The 18236-nt window shown below is 30.8% G+C and overlaps 1 protein-coding gene across 3 annotated transcripts in view; it reads right to left on the bottom strand.

Annotated features, from left to right (window-relative positions):
• Positions 1–8098, bottom strand: part of LOC138182061 (paired box protein Pax-6) — a 145753-nt gene extending 137655 nt beyond the window's left edge. For all 3 annotated transcript variants that reach the window (XM_069117575.1, XM_069117573.1, XM_069117574.1), the window contains exon 1: positions 7343–8098. The gene's annotated coding sequence lies outside the window, so the exon portion shown is untranslated. The remainder of the gene's footprint in view (positions 1–7342) is intronic.
• Between the last annotated feature and the right edge of the window lie 10138 nt (positions 8099–18236).

Genomic DNA, 18236 nt, shown 5'->3' with positions numbered 1-18236 from the left:
AAAGGTGGTTTTAAAATATATTTTTCATGGTTGCTTTTATATTACGTTATTTTATAAATATGCTGAAAACACAGATTTCGCAGCGTACACCTCGTTCATCACGCGAGACAAGGAAAGCACAAAAGGTTAATGAATTTAGGATAATTTATTTCCATAATGGTAGTTTTTATATATGTATGTAATAAATTGCTGGACGCTCCATTGATCAATGTTAATGCACATATGTATATCATTTACACGATATTCACGGCTGCTTAACGACACGTTAATAATATGTATAGTTAACTGGCCGTTAAACGATTATAGATCTTATGGAAGCCTCTCCAGGCGTGTAAAACGATTTACTTTAATGCAATTCTGGTCTTCCAAGAGAAAAATCTCTACTTACATACGTTCTTAAAACGTTTCTTCATTATTAGAGTGCAAACTTTTTTGTAAATTGATATTTTTACGGGACCAGCTAAAGAAATCAAACTTAATATATAATATCTAATATATTAAAAATTACAACAACTACTCTGAATATTCTATATTTTTTTGCATATTATCTGAATTTAATTTAAATTTCGCATAAATATATAAAAATCAGCAGTCTACTACTAATATAGTCATGCTTGTCGAAACACTTTCATTTTCATTGACATTATTAGTGTGATTTAAATTTTTTCTTGAAATATTTCAAATTAGGAAAATTTGACATTTCAAAAGATATTTTCTATTATGTATTTTACTCAACAAAACTTCGACAACTTATCAGCTATTTTTAAGAAGCATTTTTACATCTTACATCATTGGTCCTAATATTTTCATCTTCTGCGATATACATTAAAATTATTCCATATTATATATTTATCATGTTCTTCGTTATTACATTACACACATTCACAATTACATTATAAACTTTCATTTATCATGTACCACACTAAACTAAAACCTAATTTTCCAACAGCAGTAACTCTTCTAAGTAACCGAGTATGCGATTGTTCGAAACAGATGGACCATAAAGGGTTGTAGAATCTCTTTCACCCTCAAATCGTACGATCACCTCTTCATATACAATCAATACACGCTGTCGTCTACGTAACGTGGTAGACCTATGCACGCACAAAACAGTTTTTAAGCGTCGAAAACTGAGAGAACCACCGCTAGAAAAGCCTGGCGAACAACGAACCCTTGACTCGAGGGAAAGGCACGTTCACAATGTGCACGTCGAATGTCACCGCGGGGTGTCCAACACTTGTACGCGAGGCATTCACCGCGGATGTACGAGACTCGTTCGCTTCACGGAGTTTATGCGTCGAGTCATGTAGTCTATTGCCTAATTACACCATAATACTGTACGAACGACGCGATGAAAGAGACAGAGAAACGGGAGCACTCAGACAGGCAGATGATACACACTGTTCGACGAAATATACAGTGGTTGACGAAAGTATTTGATCATTATTGGAGACTTCTTACGTATATATTCGCTATATACTCGTATATAATTACGTATATTTTCAATTATTCACTATTATTCACTATAAATAAGCAAAACAGTACAGGTAATAAAACTGTCTTTAGCGCTAATCGTATGTTTTAGATCACTATTTACGTTGTATACTAATTTTTTACTAAGTATATGCTTGCAATAATGTCTTGTAACTTCTAGGTACATTTTCGTATTGGTTTCAAAAATTCTACTATTATAATTATAATAGTAGTGTCTTATTACATCGCTAATGAAATTTCAGAAAGTTTTGTATAATGGCATAATATATTCATAAAAAAAATTCTGTGGTAAGTTTTCGAATACATATTTTTGTAAGCTACTGTATCTGCAGTTATTATAAATGTATTTATCATAGCATTTACATATTAATTAATTAGGTTCAATTATATTACATTTCATGTGATAGTAATTTCATATGACCATAAAAGTTTCATATCGTGAAAATGAAATGTGTTAAATCTGATAAAGATTCGTTGGAAATATATTTTTGGAATATGTACAAAAATATTTTTTAATTCATATTTTAGCCACTGTACATATATAATATACACTAGTTATAAATATATGTACTAATGACCGAATGTTTAGAATCACTATGGGTTACATAGAACCCGAGAATTAAAAAAGGGTATTAGAATTCAATATATTTTATCAATTTTGGAATTTAATATATTTTATGCCAAATTAAAATTTTACATTGTGATAATTATAACTGATAACTGTAACATTAATTTAACAAACTAATTTATAGTTGGATTAGGTTCATAAATTTTATTAATTGTATAGAATAGTTAAACTTCTGATGAATAGAAGTTATATATCCGAAGAGAACTGTGGCCGTTGAACCATATTATTTCATCTTTATATAACGAATTAAATAGTCTGTTTTCAAGTGTAGATCGCTTAAAAATTGTTAATAACCGAATTTATCGAGTTACAAGGCAAATTTCTTAGTTCCGTTGAAATGTACTTTTCAATCAAATAACTCTCACCTTACCTTATTCACTTCAGAAATAAAAACAGTTTGAAGATTTTTGTCATCTCTGTATCGTGTGTGTTAAATAGAACTATGATAGATATAGACTTATTAACAAATGTATCTGTTGAAAAAATACATTGTATTTAGTAGACAAGGTAAAGAAATCAACGTTTTGACCAAAGTGTTATAGACAATAACAAGGCAAATTACTTAGCTTGGCTCAAATTAGAATCCCATATACATATTTTGATAGCTCTGTGGAATAAGATTCTGTGTTGTGATAATTTTACATCGTTAATTAACAACGAATTCAATTTTAAAACTGTTTCCCTGTAAAAAGTAGGAAATTTGACTTGTGTTCTTCTCCTGTAGTCTTCAGTTCCACCGCTAAACGGTATCACGTTTGTGGCATCGAAAGGTGCGTGTTTTCTGACGCAGCGCGTAATCGGTTTTCAGAAACGTGACTCTCTTCTGCTCGCACGCGCGATACGCTAAATACACGCCGGTGCGGTGGCGAAAGGAGGCAACCCTCGCGCTTGTCTTGCCGCTTAATAGTCAGTATCAGCGGTGAACGCGAATACGCGGTGCGTGTGCGAGGATGCAGATTGCATACACATACCGTATAATACAGCTTAAGGCACAATACACCCTCTATAGGCGCGCTATATCAAGGATGAATGTGATTGAACGGTACGTTGAGTTTCACTGTCTCTATTTCGCCGTTTCTCTCGCTTACACACGCGCGTTTCCCTTCCGTTGCTTACATATTCAGAACAGAGTACAGAAGATCTTTCTGTAAGATCTATTGAACTAACTGGTAAAAAGTCTAAATGCAACCGTGGATATGAAATATAACGAAATCTGTATGAATATACGATGTTTGTGAGATTTATGTAAGATCCCACAGATCATTGTACCGGTAAATAATATAAATGTAGGAGAAAACTCTATAAAACTATAAATATATGCTTACGGTGGCTCACGAAAGTATCTGAACGCTCGTAGAAGTCTTTTACGAATATATTATGCGTTATACAAAAAAATTTTATAAAATTTAACTATCATGATTAACTATTATATATTGGCCAAGTTTGAAACAAACCTGAAAATGTATATAGAAGCTACAATAATTCCATAACTAATTAAAAAAAGCCGACGGCCATTGGGCCGTTACTTTCCGCCATATCAAAATATCCATCAATAGAAATTTATTGTAAAACACGCATAATGCGGCTAAATATTAAATTCCTTGGGTTTTCAAGCGTTCCGATTTTATTTCCAACTTTCAAAGTGTATTATAGCATTTTGGTCATTCGTAAATAAGTTACACGAAGAAATATATTAATACCATCTATTTAAATTATGTTTCAAAAATTGTTGTCGATCATTTTTGCCTTTGTATTTAGTAGTAAGCAAATTGTGTTTATACGTCCTGGAACATAACCACACGAGATAAGATAAGATTGCGTCACGTAAAAGATTGAATTCTGAACCCCATAAACTGTCATTAAATCTATTGACAGTAATAATTAGAAAACAAAGATTATCAGGCACAAAAGCTAAAGCAAAGGAACTTGGAGAAAGAAAATAATGGTGAAAATCACTCTTACGTATATTGTTAAGATAAATATGACGTAAACCAATAAATGAAAATTACGTAAGTGTATAGGATGTGGTGGATGGGCATATGTCAATTACACTAGATCCGAAGAACTTAATGATTTTCAATATTACCATTATTAGTTTGGATAATATGGTATAGTGTTCCTATATGGCTTTTCCCAGCCTAAGTGTAAAAATCAGAAAAAGAACAGATATTTTTTTTCATTTAATAAACACATACAGTTTTGATTATGCAGTTTGTTTCATAATTATAGACTTAGAACCTCAAGCAAAAGGTTTTGTACGGGTCCTATACTATAATCTGTAAATTTAGAAATAATTTCGTTTCTCTGCGACTGTAATATTAAATAAAGTATTATTTGGTAAAGAGTTGACTGAAATTTCTTAACGAGTTAAACAATTATAATTTAGTTGATGTAGGTAATTGTTGTAATAAGGATTTTGTTTAAGTAATTAATACTGAGGGTTTAATTTTTATTTAATACAGTGATAAAATTTTTATTGTTAGAAAGAATTACATGAATTTCATTTAGATCTTGTGGATTGTGTATGCTAAGAATTTTACGTTAGAGTAGGTAGTATTCAAAAAAAAAAAACAAACAAAAAAAGAAAAAATTGAATGGAAGTCGTAAAAGTCGTAAAATTAAATTTACTTGTAAAATTTCGCATTCTTATATTCATGTACACTAACAGCTAAAATTAGTAATTATTTTCTAGGAGAATATTCTAAGCTAATAAAGTTTTGAACTGATTTTTTTTTAAATCTTGTATCCTATAGTAGTAATAGCGATTTCAATCTTTTCGTTGATAGTGTACGTATAACTGATGTTTATAGAAGTGTAATTTATAATTTTGTAGTACAAATAAAATAAAATCATTAATTTAAATGAGTGTCTATAAATAATAAAATTACCTATTCATTAAATTTATACGCGATGTTTAAGCAATGCAACTGAAATATTCACTTTTGTTATTTTTATAACTGTATTTCAGCGAAGCAAATTGTTACACAAGAAGTTTTATTCAAATTCCCTAATTCCGAATAGGGGTAAAAATTCAATCAACTGAACTAATACTTCTCAAGTCATGTAATAAATCAATTTAACGCTCAGATTTTCATTGCTCAATCAATTAGTAACTGCTCGATTTAACATTAATGGTTTAAATGAAATAATTTTAAGTCTCAATTAGAGTTTGCAATTATTTCGATTAAGAACAAATAGCTCAAATATACTACATGATATGAAAATTGTTAACTCTTTGTGGTCCTATAATGTATATCGAATTGAATTTAACACTATTTCATTTCAGTCTTCTTGGTTCTAATGTACAAAACACATTCTTTTATACGCGATTCAGTTGCGGTGCTGAAATATTTATATCTGAACCCGATCTTCGTTTTAACGAATAAAAGAATGTTTAATTTTCGAAGAAATAATTTTGCATGCACTTACAACTGGAGAACATACATATTAAAAACGATTCTTTCATACTTTCTCCAAACCTAAGAAGTTTCTTAACAATAAAGAAACTTAAAGAAAACAATACAAAAACGAAAAACGATTGGACCGATAATGATCCCAAGAACACAACAGGATTAATCTAACAAAAATACAGTGGCTACAGAAGGTATTTACACACACTCTTATTTTCTAATAATGCGTTTATTCGCGTTAATTTCATTTTCACAGTATGTGTAAAATTGTTGTAGTTATATGAAAATATTACTAGATGATACGAAATTTAATATTCTTGACTGTAATTATTTAGTTAATTTGTAAATGCTCTAATAAATACAATAACGAGCAAATACTTTTTGTAGCTAATATATGTTAGTTATTAATAGAATGCGGATTTTTATGTAATCTAGACAAATTTGAAGATACCTATATACAAAGATACATAGCATGAGCATGATATGTCAAAATATATAAAATATCCAAAATGTAGTAAGTACCCACTTTTTATTAATTAGCAAAAATAAATGACAGAAATAACAAATTTCTGTCTAGGTCCTATTCTTTTGATTGTATTCATGAAAATATAAATTTGCATAAAAATCAGCAGTTTAATTATTAGCTACAAAGATCCAAAAATACATTTAAGTTACGAATATCCTTAGATAGTATGTATCTCGTCGAGTATGAGTCACTTGGGATAATAAGTCGAATTTTTCTCGGGATGTAAAGGATTAATAAAAGTTTTGAATTCACGATATCAGTTCATACTTCGCGTTTCTGATTCACCACTGGCTGTAAAGACTTTAACATTTAATAAACGTTCTTTTGTTTTTTGCAAATATTTAGAACCAAAGCATATCTTGGATATGACATTTTTCTGTATAATAAAATCTAACAGAGAATTCGGAAAAACTGCCAATAATATTAATAATATTAATAATAATAATAATAATAATAATAATAATACATATCTTATAGAATATTTTCTTATTTACAAGTCTATTCTCAAATTAAAAAATTTACCATGATCTTATACCTATGTTAATGTTCTCTCTTTCTCTTATATATGCCCATAAAGTCTCTATATCTTTGTTATTCGCAACATCAAAAACACTTAACTAACGTAAACTTAATATCAAAAGTTTGTTCAAATATCGTTTCATGCACGAACTTTCAATGTTTCCTAGAATTTCTAATTAATCGGTCATTTGTACAATTTCATTTTCACAAAAAATTAAAACAAAACCATAGAAAAATTGCTTGATTAACTAAGTCTTAATTACAGAAGTCATGTGATTAGCAGAGTAAATAACAAACTTCTCGAAACTTTCAATCTTACATAAATTTTGTCTGTTCAAAACCACAGAAGAATAATATAACGTTTGAGGGAGATAACCACAATAATAAATGAACTAAATACCAAACTTCTGAAGCCCTTACGAATTATTAAGCCCTTCACATTGGATTACACGATATTTTTTACCAGTTAGTAAGAACCGAGTAAATGTGATTCTAACTTTAATGTACTACCTTCTCGAGAAAAATATAGGAGAGATAAATTATTACATTGGTTTTCATTAATTTATCTATATATTCAATTATTTATTATTAATATTAATATTAATATTAATATTAAATTATATTATTGATGTATTTAATTCATAAAACAAAATTACCTCTGTAGTCTGAAAAATATTAATCGATCGATTCAAAACAAGCAGACTGGGTGAAACATCGCTTAATTCTAATATCACTCGTAACAAACGAAGTCACGTGATTACATACCAAAAGCTGCCGTCGGCCGATGCCTGTCTCCCGACCAGCCTCCTTCGGACGCCGCACGAGGAATCCGGAATAAGCAACGTGGTATCGTCACACGGTGTATTTTGGCACAATCTTCACGAAACCACGCTTATCGCGTCTATTACAGTCACTCGCGTTTCCTACCACTATTCAACTCTCCCTTACCTAAGAAACCGAGACTCACGTCCCTGACAAAACTCAACAATCAACAAACACCGAAAACCGTGTTCGACAAACCTTCAACCAATCAATCTACAATTCTCTCTCCTTTATCTGCTTATGTAACCCAATCTTCTTATTCCAAAATATCGTGTCCTTATACACCAAATTCACCCCGATCAAACGAGTCCAAACCGCGTGAAACTTTGTCGAACCGAGTGAAACCGAGTGAAACCGCGTGAAACCGTGTCCTCACGGTGATAATCGCGGAAAATTAACGCTTAGTAGCAAGTAAACGCGACGGGGGTGACTCGTACGATCCGCACGAGCGCAGCACACGTGCTGCTCTGCAGCGTGATTCTTCTGCTTTCTTGGCTCTCTCTCTGGAGAGAGAACTCCTGTGCCTCCACACACACGGGGGTTAGGCAACGTGCGATACAGAAAGAGAAAGAGAGACAGAGAAAGCGAGAGAGATAGAAAGAGAGAGAGAGAAGGAGACCAAGAGGCGAGGAGCGACGAGAGAGAGCACTAGCGGGCAATGCTGGCCGTGGAAATATTATTAGGTAAAGCACACGCACGGACTGGCACGCAACGACTTGCGGACTCTCGTTGGGTCGTGCTGGCGACCCCGCGATTCGTGTTGGTGCGTCGAGTACGTTGGACCAATGGGCGGAGGGCAACGTTGCCACCACCACCCTCAGAACTGGCCGACAGTGGGGATGCTGGCTCCGCTTCGTGACATCATCGATTCTGAATGGTGGAAATGCTCAACCGTGCGGAAGGCTCATCGAGGGCGCGTGGTACGGCGATGACGCGCATGCGCGTCAACGAAGTTGGGAAAAGGGTATGTGCGATAAGTTCGCGCCAGATGGAGACCGACTGCCTACTTGTGCGCCACGCTGTCTGTTTGCGAATTATTTTTTACCGAATTAAAAGCTTATTGTTTTCCCCGTTTGACATGACATTCGTAGTGGTCGGATTTTCTCCGCTGTCCGCAGATAAGCGTTTTAAGAGCACTTAAACACGGAATATTCCATCCCGTATTACTGCAAAGTGTTAAGCTTGAAAAAAAAAGAAATCCCGATAAAAAGTTATATGGCATTACACGTTAACTTTTACACGAAGTTCATACATTGTAAAGTTACTATTTCCCGTGGTACATGTGATTTTAAATCCCTGTTGTAGAAAGTTTTAATTTTTGAAAACGGTATAAGAAATTTTCGAATTATTTGTAAGAACTGAAAGACGAATTTTCTTGCAAGGTTCTCAATTAGAATTCTTGGATTTGAATTTGATTGTAGGTTTCGGAAGCAAGAGTTTGAGGAAAGTTAAATGTTTCGAACATAGATTTTGTTTCACAAGTTACTTACAGGAACTCACATCGGGTGTTTCTATGAGATTTTTGTTTGAAATTATTCTTTTTGCTTTTAAGTTTTTGAAACAAAAGTTTGAAGACAGTTAAATGATTTGAGAATAGATTTTGTTATTTACAGCACCTCAGAGTGAGTCTTTTCTAGAGACATTTTCAGTTGAAGTTGGTCTTCATGCATTTTTAGGTCCTTTGAAAAATATTATTTCAGGAGAGATTGAGCAATACCGATTATTGAATGTTTGGAGAATAGTAGTATATACTTGTATCATTTAGATCTTTCTACGTATACGATAATAGATACGTAATTAGTAGATTTTTCATTTCTTTATATTTACATTATTCATTTCACTTCAGTAAACCAATCTTTAAAAATTTTCAGTATTTCTTAGAAGATCAATAACAACTTCCATTCAAACTTGAAAAGTTTTGGCAGAAACCGAGCCCTCGTAAGTTCTCAAATTCATCACCATTGCCATGGAAATATCTACACGAGTTCCACGTTCTCACCTTGGAAACCCGGGGCGAAAGACCCGGTAGATGTATTAAAATATAATTTCCAGTGGCCCCCTTTACGCGAAAACGGTATCTAGTCACGCGTGGCTCGGTTGTGGGTGCTATGCACTCGAAAGTACGTGGCGTATACAGGGGGTGAGTCACCCTCTCTTCTTCTGTGACGGGCCCGCACAATCTACCCCGCGAGTCGCTTCGAGACGAGGGGTGTCCCGGCAGGGAAAGAAATAACTGCATCAACCCCTGTCAGTGGCGCGCACGTTTAGGTCCTCCCTTTACTAAGAAACAAGCTCGTTTCACACAAAACGCCTCGAACAACGAATTACAACCGATTTTCTGTTTCTTCCCGATGATACTATGATACATTCTATAAATCTATTCGAAATTTTGATCGATGCTCTAAATTATGTTTTTAAACCTACTAAAGTCTTTTGAGACAATACGATGGATCTAAAGATTTGATTCATTTTTTATTTTATTTTATTCATATAAGTTTATTATATTATATGCAATTATAGCAAAATAATCATAAATAATACCTACCTTTTTTTCTAGATATTTTTATTTTTTTATAAGTTAGAAAGTACTAAGGTCAAATATACAATAGTACAAGTTCTAATATTTAGAATCTATTGTATTATCAACTTAGGTCCATTAATACATTATTGCTAAGTTACTATGTTATTTTCAATTTATACTTATGTAACATTTTGTAACATGTACGGGTATGTTAAAGACACGTTGAATTCTTTGATAAATGTTTCAACTGCAAATGAAATAATTATGAAATAAACAATTTTTCAATTGAGAAAATCTACGGACTCGAATTATGCATAGGGTTCTTCATCTTGTATTCTCAGCAAAAAGCCAAAAAGGGTTTCAAAGTTAAAATAAGAAAATAGTATAATTTTATGAAATAAAGTTACAATTATCAAGTATAATAAATAAATAAACTAGATGACTATCGTTAAAAAGTGTCTAATAAAAAGGTTAGATGGGTAGGTAATATTTATATTGTACTTAAGGACCAATTTTAAACTTTCCTTCTTTTGTCCCTCATTATATACCTAAATATACTCATATGCCTATAAAGAAAAGTTTGATATTTTATTTGAACACATTGATTAATTATAACTTTCGGGAAATGAAACGATAACAAACATTTAAAGGTTATAGCTCCTTATAATAAAGTCTTTACACACCCGTGATTATACTTTTTTGTATGGTTATCGTTAACAAAATACATTCATGAAGTAGGATAACATTTATTGGAAACTACTGTCTTACTATGATATCTGTGAAAATATTACTTTACTATAAGTGTCCTACTGAATCTGGTGAGAACGTGCTATAATCGTTTAACGCAGTCATTAACGAAGCAATGGTCAGCTGTCCCGACGCTTGCGCGCAAATTAGATCAAAGACCAAATAGCTCGATGAAGGGTGGAAGTGTCTATATTTTTTTGAGCAATCGAAGGTTTGCTCAGTATGCTCATTGTTTTTTTTAATTTTTTATAATATCTGTAATATGAGATACTTAATATTGTTACGTTTAGTAAAAATGAACATAGTTCCAAGTTTTAACTATAAATTAACTATATTAGTGAAATTATAATTAAAATTACAAAGTTAAACTGTTAAAATTATAATTTGAATTGAAACAGAACCACTTAGTATTAATAAATTTTAATTATAATTTCGTTAATTAATTTAATTTTTGTAATTAAGTTTTGTAATTAAGTTAATATTATAATTTTGGGAGCACAGCGAGGCAACTAAAATAACAAAAGAATTTCATACAAACAAAACATCATTTGATTTTCTGAAATATAAAAAATTACATTATTTGCAAATTGTCAGAGTGTATTAATTGGAAATATATATATGCCTAACTATAGTTTCTCAAGTTTCAGAAGCTCGTATCATATAATAGAGGGAATTTGAGCTAAAAGTTTCTGTAATGATTGATTTTTTCGGTCTTGAATTAGAGTTTTCTTTATAGATACGGACAGTATAATCAGATCTTTATCTTTAAAACATTTATACACATTAATATGCAATATGTATAGATATATGGCCTTATTAACAAGCAAATATTATAGCTACTAAGTATTATAATTAGATTTTCATCTGTGTAAGATTTACGTTTAATCAACTTAACTTCATAATTTTCTAATTTAATTATTTTATAACTTCCACCTTAATTACACTTATTCTACGCGATACAAATTCGAGAGTAATAATTGCTTTATAATTTATATTATATATTATTTATATAATAATTATTTACATAACGCTTATATGTCGTACATAAAATCGATCTTAAAATAATTTATTAGAAAACTTATTACGTAATATAAATTTAATAAAATTCAATGTTTATATATATTATTATCATTATTATTTAATAATTCAATATATTATATAAAAAGCTCATTGTGTTATGTATAGATTCATAGGTCCTCCAGTTTATACCTAAATCATAACTAGACTGTGGATTTTTACGCATATATAGTAAATTTAAAGATACAAAAATGCACAAAAATACAATAAAATAGAGCGTTATAATATTTAATAGAGAGAACAAATTTCTACTTAAGTTCTGTTTCTTTAATGGTATTCATAGAACTATTGATTTACGTAAATTTCTGCAATCTAACTATAACTAATCGCTGTAATAACTTCTATAGCAATACATATAACACCTATCACATATTACATTCTCATTATGATTTCTACTTATTTCTCTCTTCAATCTCTATTGAAAAGGAACTTCAATCTAATTATTCATCGAAGCTATTGATCACTAATTAGATCACAGCCTATATTAGTTTCTCACTATTCTTACTTCTTATACTAGTTTTTAAGCTTTCGACCCCTCTTTTTTCTCTTTTCATCCTCTTGCTTTCCAATTTCCTCAACCAGTTCACAACTTTTTCTTTCCCTTTCTCATTTACTGTCTCTTCTATATCTACTAATATTCCTCTCTAATCCTCACGATTTATACTATAAATGTACTGTAGTATCAGAAAAAAGGCAAATTTTATTAACCCATTAAAACCGGATAAAGTAGAATGAAAATATTGCAAAGCATTGAATTTGCAACTGATTTTAGGGATAGTCGGTTTGGTAGGTGTTCGAGGAGGCTGTAGACTGCAAGTCACGATGTGAAGCCAGCTTTAGGAGATCCATGCCGTGGAAGTAACGCGTTTCGATTTTGCGTTAGCTCAGCTACGCGTGAATCCAGCCAAGGTCAAGTCGTTCCCCGTTTCCGAGCATCCCTCTGCCGCTCGACTAAGATCGATTCTAACGAATTTCATATCTAGGGTGGATCTGCATCAGCATGGCACAATATTTCGTCACTGGCTGTGATTAGTCACACCTTCCATATTTTCTGATTTTATTGATTTAAACTCGTATGCACCTCAGACGGTTATTCATAGACTGCTTATCTTTATGCATTTATGCAAAATTTAGAGATGCAAAAATGTACCAAATGTATAACATGTAAAAATATATAAAATATACAAAGTAGAGTACCTGTTACGATACTTGATAGATAAAACGAATCTCTATGTAAGTTCTATTTCTTTAATCGTGTCCATAAAAATATGAATTTGCATAAAATTCCGTATTCTAGTATTAGCGACTACGATAGTATACTATCATATAGCGTAAGTTCATAGAATACCGTATTGGACTAGTTTGTTATTGAGTAATCAATATTATTGTATATAGTATAACATAGTATTGAATAGCTGCGGATTTGTATACATTTATGGGAAAACGTGTAAAGATGCACAGAATGCACATGAATTCAAAAATATATAAAATATCCAAAATATAGTAGGTAATGTGTATAACATTTAATAGGTAGAATTTTCTGTTAAGGTTCGATTTCTTTAATACTATTTATAAACATATTTATTTTTATAAATAATGTTATAAATAATGTTTAGACTAGTGGTTATGAATATACATATAGATGCAATAATTACATTGCTATAATGTATTTATGTATAACAGACGTTAATTACAGTGTGTGCCGTTGCTTCACTACAGCTAAATAAATTAGAAAAGTTTGGAGTTTGTCTTTTCGAGATTCTTTATTATTTAGGATCACCTTAAGATCATTTCAGATCAGTGTTGTTTTCTTTTGGTTTGATACCTTTAGCAATCGGTTAGTATGTGTTCTTTTATTATTGCATGGACGTGAATGAAATTTGTATGGCCTATCCTTAATTTCGTAAGTGTTGTCTGACTTTTTCAGTTCAATGAATTTACGAGCCTTTTTTGGAAAGCATCATTTTAGACTGCATAATTGTAGATGAATATATGCAACAGGGTTGGCATTCTTCCACATCGAATTCCGTAATAATTTGATTTTATTTTTTATGATTGCTTCATAGTCATTGTAATAAAATTGTTATGATGTCGAGTTATGTTATACCGAATGAAGGAATACTTACCGTAGTAATCACACCTTCCTCTTCTTACAATCATCTTTGTTTTTATCATTTAATTTTGTTTCTTATATCTTTTTTTGAAGGAATTTATTTAGTCTCAATATAAATGTTTGTTGATGCCAAGATAAGGATTACTGCATAGGTATTATACTTTAGTATATCTAATATTTATTATAAAAAATTTAATAAAATTAAATAGCCATTCGAAATTGTACTGTGCAATAGAAGGGTTTACCAAATTTCATTATGTTTTATTTAAAAATTTCAAACGTTAAGTCTTGATTATTTATGTCACAGTTATATATATATATATATATATATATTACAATTTCTATCCATAAATTTAATATAGTAGCAACTTTATCTTATCTTTAAATAGAAAAAGGTAGAATAGAGACAATAGAATAGAGTAACATATTATTAAAAAATTTTTATCTTCTTCGAGTAACTTCTAGAATACTTATCAAATAAACAAATGTGACATTCATATAATGTGATGTTAATAATCCAAATACAATGTTTTATACGTGCCAGTTCCTGTAAAACAGGTTGAACAACATTTTCATGCCACGCGGACAAAGTGCTCACTTAGATGTACTCCTAACATGAGCATTCAAAAGAGGCAATGAATTTTATTACCTCACTTAGAGTTTCTAGTTAGTGAGCATTGAATATCCAAACGGCGTATTGCCACTGTGAAGGCGAATTTCAAAAAGACGATTTAAATAATAAGTTCCTCGAGATAATTATTTCATGAAGAAAAAAAGAAAAAAAAGTAAAGCGTAAAATGTTAAGATTCAAATGTAACTTGGATATTGACATCCATGATCAGTTGGCTACGGAACATGAAATTTAAAGATGCAAAAATATAATATAATATACAAAAATATGAAGATACATAAAATTGGTACGCAAGTAAAACGAACCTCTATTTAAGTTTCATTTCTTCGGCTGTGTCTATAGGAGTATGAATTGGCATGAACATTGCGATTATCTATATCCTTATATCATAATCCTAAAATCATAAAGGAATCTATCCCTCTCTGAAAAGAAAAGAAAGATAAAATTAATTTATGTATAGCTCTATGTGTTCACCAATCGTGTTCGACGACTTTGTAAAAGTAAGGACGTCGGTCGTTAAATTGGTACGAAAGTTTCAAAGTAGAAATTATTTACTAATATTGACATATATTCCTTGTTTAATCCTTTTGATAATAATGTTTGTGACAAGGCTAATCACAACTTCGCATAATTATCATCCGCTTCTAATAGAAGAGAATAGGAGAGAATCGAAATTCAATCGAAATAATGAAAATTTAAGATAATTAGAAATTTAAAGAATACCTATTGTTTAGTCATAAATCGTTTACATGTATTTTACCTATATACTTTTATGATGATATTTCATAGATATTTTTACAATTTTACATCACAAAATTATCGACATTGTAGACATGTATTTATATTATTGATATTATAGATAGATAGATATTATGTATATTTTTCGTATATATATTAAACAGGGGTTTGGAAAGTATTCATACTCAAGAATGGGTTAAGAATCTCAAAAGAATACTATGGATCTTTAGTTCTTTCGAATGTTCAATTCTTCTAAACGTTATGTTCAAGCGCATTTCTAATCAACTACTCCGTATACAAAACTATACATCCTCTAAAAAGTCTATTTAGTTTATATATAGGTATGCATATCAATTTCCCATTGGACTGGTTCGAAAGTCCTAGTAGTATATTAATTTAGATAAACATTCAACTATTCTTAAAATAAGTCATCTCCGCATCATCGTTCTACTCGAATTTTCTGCTCAGCTTAACTTCTATTGACAATCGCTTCGAGTTGTAAATTTAGAGAAATTTACTAAAATTTACATAAATTATTATAACAGTTTTTCTTCCACCATCTTTAGCGATTCCATCTTATTGACACAAAATTTCACTGTTTTCCTACATAAAAGAATTGACTAAAAATGCAGTAATAAAACTTGTAAATGTTTATATACAAATTATTTTATTATTCGACCATTATAAGTAGTAAACAATTTTAATTTTATTTTATTTTATAGAAATTAAAAATTATGACCTATATCAATAAATTTTTATAGTTTATGTAAATTTAATTTAAACGTATATATATATATAAATATATAATTATTAAATATTAAATATATATATTAATAATAATAATATTAAGTTTTTAATTTTTAATTCTGTTCTATATATTAATATGTATTACATATTTTTGAAGCACATGAATAGGTATATATTAACATATGTTTCTGAAGGACTTACTTGTAATTATCAAATCTAATAAAATTATTTTTTCCCAACAAGTTTGTTATCTTTAATTCTTGAACTCCTGAATTATTAAGTCAGATTATAAAGATTCTCTTAAACGTGTAGAAAAACTCAATTTTGATGTAAGCAGTAAGTCTAATATTAAGTCTAATACTATTTAACCAATGAATGTATGTAGATACTATTGTATATATTATACAAAAAATATAAATATAAAATATAAATATAAAAAATAAAATATAAATATTTGTAAAAAATGTATTGTTACTATGTCTTTCAATAATCTAAATTTATGTCCAGTCAATTCCATTCAAAGTAAGTAGGTATGTACAATAGTAAGTGATAGATACTTCGAATTTGTATCCGAATTTAGTGAAATTCAAATGCTGTTACTTCAGGTCAATCAAGGGATCCATTAAACAATGAACCAACCAAATACCAACATCTTCCTCAACTTCCTCTCGATCAATCACTCACAACACACCTCAAACCTCGTCAATTCCTCCATTTCTATAATACAATTCCACCCTTGAGTTACCCATTCACTTCCAACTTAACCTCTCTATCGACCGTATTAGCCAGGTCTTCCCCTACTTCATATAGGGACAGTCGCGGAATTAAACGTTAATAAAGAAAATTAATTGTAGCTAAGTCGGTTTCATTTAACATGTAATAGAAATCTGTCTAAACCTAATCTATAGCCAGGAGGGAGTACTTTAACATAACATAGTTAAAAAAAAGAACAAATCTTTAGGTTTAAAATCATAAATCTTTTAAAAATAGATAATAAATTCACAAAGTTTTGTAAAACAATCAAATGCCTAACTATTGTTATGACAGTCGAAATATTTGAAATATTATCAAGAAGTGGAAGCAATTTATATTTAGAAATCAAATAGAAAAAGAGTTCTTTTCTATGACAATTAAGTTTGCGTTACTTAATTTTGGGAGCTTTAATTTTATTTTATTTTATTACTAGTTCTTAGAAGGAACGTAACATAGAGAATAAAATTAAACAGGTTTAAACTGGATATCCCAAATTATTATCTATACCATCTATAACGATACTATTTGAAAACTAGTGTTCGGAAACTATTTGAAAACTTTACTACGGCAAAATATAAATTGTATTTATCTGTATATTAATTTCCCGATAGGATTCTCAGACATTTCAACGAAAATTTGGATCTCAACTTATAGCTTATACTTATATGTAAAGGCGAACCTAAATGTAAATTAGCAAAGTTTTGCATTTCGTACTTAGCAGTTAAGAGTTAAAAATGCTTTCCTATAAAAAATGAAGAATATTATTTATTACGGATACCTATGCAAACTCATATTTTTATGAACAAAACTAAAAGAACAAAACCTAGGTAAAGATTTGTTTCGCTTACTAAATTTGTATATTATATTATGACAGTTTATCATAATGGATACACACTATACTTTGGATATTTTATATGTTTCACCTATTACTATAAATTAACTATACGTGCATAAAAAGCCATAGTTTACTTATTATGTTCGTTCTTATGCTCCTCATATCCAAAAAATGGGCGATCTAAGCGACGAGTTAACTCATCTTCCCCAATTACCAGCTCTAACGTCTGTCATCGTGTCGAACATCCAATTGGCTAATTATGTACAACGTCTCTGGCAAATCCTCTAAAATCCTCTTCCAAATCTGGCCGTGTTTCCTAAACGCTTCGAGGTTGAATCTCTCGCAGTGGTGCGTTTGTCTCCGCGCAGGAGGAGGACAGGTGAAAGGCAGACTACGGAAAGGGAAAAAGGAGAGAGTAGGTTTCGCACGGAGGAGCGAAAGAGAGCATGGAAGGGTAAAACAAACAAATTAACGTCAGAGTCGCTTGTTTATTGTTGGGTGGGGACACAGTAACCACGCCTTTGTCAAGCACGCCCTCCGAGCGTTATATTCCCCCTTTTGCCCCACTACCATCAACGCCCCTGAGTCAGTCAGTTTCCACCCCACTCTGGGTTGTGCAGCGATCGGTGGTGGAAATGACGTCAGTTCTGTATGCCAGCATGCAACAGGCTGCTC

Source organism: Bombus flavifrons, chromosome 7 (assembly GCF_040668555.2).
Source record: "Bombus flavifrons isolate JBK064 chromosome 7, iyBomFlav1_principal, whole genome shotgun sequence".
NCBI classification, from domain to species: Eukaryota; Metazoa; Arthropoda; class Insecta; order Hymenoptera; family Apidae; genus Bombus; species Bombus flavifrons.
The sequence above is the reverse complement of the archived record's forward strand: the minus strand, read 5'-3'. Positions and strand labels throughout refer to the sequence as shown.